This window comes from Callithrix jacchus, chromosome 10, assembly GCF_049354715.1.
Source record: "Callithrix jacchus isolate 240 chromosome 10, calJac240_pri, whole genome shotgun sequence".
In the NCBI taxonomy this organism is placed as follows: domain Eukaryota; kingdom Metazoa; phylum Chordata; class Mammalia; order Primates; family Cebidae; genus Callithrix; species Callithrix jacchus.
The window spans coordinates 75397023-75403022 of NC_133511.1; the positions used below are offsets into that span (position 1 = coordinate 75397023).

The following is a 6000-nucleotide window of genomic DNA, read 5'->3' on the forward strand; positions in this document are numbered from 1 at the left end:
GAGAGAGAGAGAGAGGTTTACAGGGTCCCAGGTTCTTGGACAGGAAGGTTTGGAATAAATGCCAAATTCCTGTTCAAGAACTTGGGATAGAAGTCCCATTGCTGCCCTGCCCTTGGACCCGAGTCTAGTAAGTAGGCTCTGACCTTGTTCTTGAGGATTGACTCTGCCTTGATCATCTTTCCTGGTCCGCAGACTTGCTAAACTGTAGCTATTTTTATTCCAGCAAAACTCCAAAGGACCCAGAGTTATTGAAATCCAGCCTGGTAGCTGGGGGTTTTATTACTAACCTGACTCCTCTCTTCTGCTTCTGAATTCTCTACCCTTCAGAGGAACTTTAAAAAAAAAAAATCCAATGACACTACTTTTTTGCCTAATTGCCACTGTTTATTTTTATTTGAAACAGGCTAGAGTGCAGTGGTACAATCTCTGCTCACTGCAACCTCTGCCTCCCAGGTTCAAGTGATTCTCATGCCTCAACCTCCCAAGTAGCTGGAACCATAGGTGTGTGGCACCATGATCAGTTAGTTTTTGTATATTTAGCAGAGATGGGGTTTTGCCACGTTGGCCAGGCTGGCCTCAAACTCCTGGCCTCAAGTGATCTGCCTGCTTCGGCCTCTCAAAGTGTTGGGATTACAAGCATGAGCCACCATGCCTGGCCTGCCACTGTTGACTGTACTTTCAGATACATGGTTTTGCATGAGGGACTAATAAATCACAGGAAAGAAATAGAAATGGCAGTTTTTAAACATATGAAAAAATGTATAACCTCACTTATAATAAGATAAATTAACATTAAAAATATACCAAAATTATTTCAATAAGTTTTTTAAAGCTTAAAAACCCTATACTGAAATCCCACTTTTCACTCATAAAATTGGTAAATATCAAAAAAGTTGATAGTGTTCTTGGCAAAGATGCAGGAAAATAGGTTTTGTTTTTGTTTTGTTTTGTTTGAGACAGTCTACTGTTCAGGTTGGAGTGCAGTGGTGCGATCACCGCTCCCTGCAGCCTCAACCTCCCAAGTTCAAATGATTTTCCCACCTTGTCCTCCTGAGTGGCTGGGACTATAGGCGCACACAACCACATCCAGCTAATTTTTAAATTTTCTTTTCTTTTTTTTTTGAGACTAAGTTTCTCTCTTGTTACCCAGGCTGGAGTGCAATGGTGCGATCTCGGTTCACCGCAACCTCCACCTCCTGGGTTCAAGCAATTCTCCTGCCTTAGCCTCCCGAGTAGCTGGGACTACAGGCGCACACCACCATGCCCAGCTAATTTTTGTATTTTTAGTAGAGACGGTGTTTCCCCTTGTTGACCAGGATGGTCTCGATCTCTTGACCTCGTACCTGTCTCGGCCTCCCAAAGTGCTGGGATTATAGGCGTGAACCACCGCGCCCAGCCTATTTTCTTGTCTTTTCTTTTTTTGAGACAGAATCTCACTTTGTTGCCCAGGAGTACAGTGACATGATCCCTACTCACTGCAACCTCCACCTCCCAGGTTCAAGCAATTCTGCCTCGGCCTCCCAGGTAGCTGGAATTACAGGCGTTTGCCATCATGCCTAGCTAATTTTGTATTTGTTTTTAGTAGAGATGGGGTTTCACCATGTTGACCAGGTTGGTCTTGAACTCCTGGGCTCAAGCCTTCCTCCTGCCTCAGCTTCCCAAAGTGCTAGGATCAAGGCTTGAGCCACTATGCCTGACCAGGAAAATGATTGTTTTGTTTTTTGTTTTTTTGAGGCAGGGTCAGGCTCTGTTGCCCAGGCTGCAGTGTAATGATGTGATCTGGGCTCACTGCAACCTCTGCCTCCTGGGCTCAAACCATCCAACCATCTCAGCCTCCTGAGTAGCTGGGACTATTGGCATATGCCACCATGCTCTGCTAATTTTGTTGTTGTTGTTTTAAGAGGTGGGCATGTCAGTATGTTGCCCAGGCTGGACTCCAACTCCTGGGCTCCAGTGAACCTCCTGCCTCAGCCTCCCAAGTAGCAAGGACTACAGGGGTATGCTCCTATGCCCAGCTAACACCTGACTTCAATCCAGTGCAACTAATTTCTGATTTCAGAGCTCCGGAACTGTAATAATTTTTTGTTTTAAACTGCAAATTTGTGGTAATTTTTTGCAACAGCAATAGGAAACTAAGGCACAGGTATCCTAGCCTTGAGAGCCCAGAGTCCCTGGCCCAGCCCAGGTTGGCACAGGGACAAGGAAGACCTCTGAAGGGGAAATCCAGTCTCTTTTCTGGCTCTCCACACCCCCATACATTCACTGGTGTTAGAGTTTGATCTCCTTCAAGGCAAAGGCAATCTTCAGAAAAGTCACACCATAGACATGCAGGCCCCTGGGAAACAGTGGTCAGGCTCTTCTCAGAGATGAGTTCATGGAAAGACACCCAGAGCCCTCCCTTCACATGGCACCTCTAGCAAGGGCATCTGTATCCAATGGCCCATTGCTGTTTCAAACTTCTACAGAGATTTCACCTGGCTCCTCTTCTTTCTGGCCCTTAAGTTTAAATTTCTGAGCAGATAGATGTGCTAGCTAGACAGTCATCTCCTCTCTGCAAGTTGAGTCACAGGAGTCCTTCCCGGCAGGAGGGGGGCAACCCCTCAGCGAGAACTTGGTATGACCAGGCAGTGACTTCCTTGTGCAGATACATTTTTCCCCTGAACAGACGGGTTGTGTCTGATACAACTGCTAGGAGCCAGGACCAGGGAAAGCAAGTGAGCCCTTCCTCCATCCTGCCCTAGAGCCCTGTTTTGATCATGCAATCTGCTCTCCTCTCTTTCCTCTTGAGATAGAAGGGAACAGCATTCATCTACTTAATCTTTGATTGGAGAATTACTCATTTGGAAGGTAAAACTGTGCTCACTTCAGCAGCACATATAGTAAAAAATTGAAATGATATAGAGAAGATTAGCATGGTCCCTGTGCAAGGATGACATGCAAATCTGTGAAGCCTTCCATATTAAAAAAAAAAAATGAAGAAAATAAACATAAATCAGGCGGTAGATTAATAGGGAATAACTGTAGGTGCGCACCACCATGCACCTATAGTTATGTCTCTAACAGGTAGGTATGTAACTCTGCTATTAGAACTGAGGAGAAAAAATGGACTGAGAAAAACAAAGTCCTAATTTTGGAAGAACAAGACCGGAGAAAATAATTTTTATTCACCCCGTATATTTATTTTAGTGTGATATTTCCTGTTCTGGAGTACTAACTGTGGACAACGTTATATCTGAGGCAAGAAAGTAGTGAGTAGAACTGAGAGCCCATTCAAAGAATTGCAAAAACCACAGCAATGGACAATATTAATGTATTTCACATTCTAGACCATGTGATGGCACTGCTACCACCTATTCCCCTGCGGGTATGTCTCCTGTGCCCCTATTCCATTGCAGGTCTGTACGCTGGCCATAGGCTAGGGAGTCACACGTACTCTATCATTAGCCTTGGGGTAATCTGCCAAAGGAAGGGTAAGCGCCTGTCCAAGATGGGGTACTAGAAAATTTGGGAAGGTCACTTGCCTCTGCTTCTCAAGGGAAGTCTGTAGCTATTGTAACTTAGCTAATGCTTATCACAATCAGCCATCTTCTGGAAGGAGCCTGAAAATAGACATTCGTCCATCTTCTCCAACCTGTCTCTCATTTAAAGACTCTCCTTACCTTGATTATCATAGTATGCAGAGCAAAAGAAGGAGGGAGAGCAAGCAGCTCCCTAGCAGAATGTTCAGGATCTGCTATACCTCAATCTGTAAATGTGTAGCAACTTTGAATGAAAAGAACAATAGTTACTGTTTAATAGAGAGGCTCAGCACTGTATGAGGTTTGAGGTGCTCTCCTGACACATCTCTACCACTCCAAAATCTACCTAATGTTACAAAACAAAGAATCTTGACCTTAGAAAATTTTTTTCTGGAAAGGAAAAACAGAGTTTGATTAAATGATTAAAAGATACATTATGGGAAGAAGAAAACTGGGGTGAGAGCAGTGTTCTAAAACTTGATTGTGGGCCAGGCGCGGTGGCTCACGCCTATAATCCCAGCACTTTGGGAGGCCAAGGCGGGTGGATCACGAGGTCAAGAGATCGAGACCATGCTGGTCAACAAGGTGAAACCCCGTCTCTACTAAAAATACAAAAATTAGCTGGGCATGGTGGTGCCTGCCTGCAGTCCCAGCTACTTGGGAGGCTGAGGCAGGAGAATTGCTTGAACCCAGAAGGCAGAGGTTGCGGTGAGCCGAGATTGTGCCATTGCACTCCAGTCTGGGTAACAACAGCGAAACTCTGTCTCAAAAAAAAAAAAAAAACTTGATTGTGGTGATGGCTGCATAATTATCAATTCACTAAAATTCAATGAACTGTATATTTTCAGTAGATGAATTTTATGGTATGTAAATTTACCTCTAAAAGGCTGTTAAAAGAAAAACCTTTTTTTAAAAAGTATGGTTCATCATCCAGACTATGAATATTATGCAGCCTTTCAAAAGAATGAGGCAGTTCTGGCTGGGCCCTGTGGCTTACACCTGTAATCCCAGAACTTTGGGAGGCGGAGGAGGGTGGATTATGAGGTCAAAAGTTCAAGACAAACCTAGCCAACATAGTGAAACCCTAGCTCTACTAAAAATACAAAAAATTAGCCAGGTATGGGGGTGGGCATCTGTAATCCCAGCTACTTGGGAGGCTGAGGCAAGAGAATTGCCTGAACCTGGGAGGCAGAGGTTGCAGTGAGCCAAAATCATGCCACTGCATTCCAGCTTGGTGACAGAGCGAGACTCAGTCTCAAAAAAAAGAATGAGGCAGTTCTATATGTATTAATATGAAACAGTCTCCAAGACATATTAAGTGGAAAAGAAGGGAGCAGAACAGTATGCATAATATGCTATAATTTCTGATAAAAGCATGTGAAAGATTACTCATATTTACACAGATTATTTCTGAAAGGATATACAAGAAGCCTGGGATTGTCTCTGGGGAATAGGGTAGGAGCTAGGAGTGAGAGGGAGATTTACTTTTTACCTCTATACTTTTTTATGCCATTTGGGTTCTGTGTTGTAAGCTTTTTATGATCTATTTTTACTTATTTTATTTTATTTATTTTTGAGACGGAGTTTCACTCTTGTTACCCAGGCTGGAGTGCAATGGCACGATCTCGGCTCACTGTAACCTCTGCTTCCTGGGTTCAGGCAATTCTCCTGCCTCAGCCTCCTGAGTAGCTGGGATTACAGGCACGTGCCACCATGCCCAGCTAAGTTTTTGTATTTTTAGTAGAGATGGGGTTTCACCATGTTGACCAGGATGGTCTCGATCTCTTGACCTCGTGATCCACCCATCCACCCGCCTTGGCCTCCCAAAGTGCTGGGATTACAGGCTTGAGCCACCGCACCTGGCTACTTATTTTATTTTTTGACACAGGGTCTCACTTTGTCACCCAGGCTGAAGTGCAGTGGCGAAAACATGGCTCACTGCAGCCTTAACCTCCTGGGCTCAAGTGATTCTTCCCCAGCCTCCCAAATAGCTGGGACCACAGGTACATGCCACCATGCCAGGTACGTTTTAAAATTTTTTGTGCTACAAGGTCTTACCATGTTGCTCAGACTGGTTTCGAACTCCTGGGTCCAAATGATCCTCCCATCTTAGCCTTCCAAATTGTTGGAACTACAGGTGTGAGCCACTGCATCTGGTCTGATCTATTTTTGAATAAACAAAACTATTATTTGGTTTAAAGAAACAAATAAAATGACAGGCCTTCCACCTCAAGCAAATAACACTTTGAAAAAGATTTTCTATCTTTTGGTCATCAAATTTGAACTACAGATCTTAAATAAGACTCACATAAGTTGATGATAATGAATTAGTTTGAATTTAGGCTCCAATCTTAGGTTTGAAGTGGAAAAGTATGATTGGTACACACACACACACACACACACACACACACATATGTATGAATATATATATATATATATTTTGAGTCAGAGTCTCACTCTGCAGCAATATATTATTTAAGGA

The 6000-nt window shown here is 43.7% G+C and overlaps 1 non-coding gene across 1 annotated transcript; it reads left to right on the plus strand.

The window, feature by feature from the left end:
* Positions 1–2855: 2855 nt before the first annotated feature.
* LOC118145909 (U6 spliceosomal RNA) lies at positions 2856–2964 on the plus strand. Its single transcript, XR_004731394.1, has one exon. It is a non-coding gene; the product is annotated as a U6 spliceosomal RNA (small nuclear RNA).
* Positions 2965–6000: the final 3036 nt, after the last annotated feature.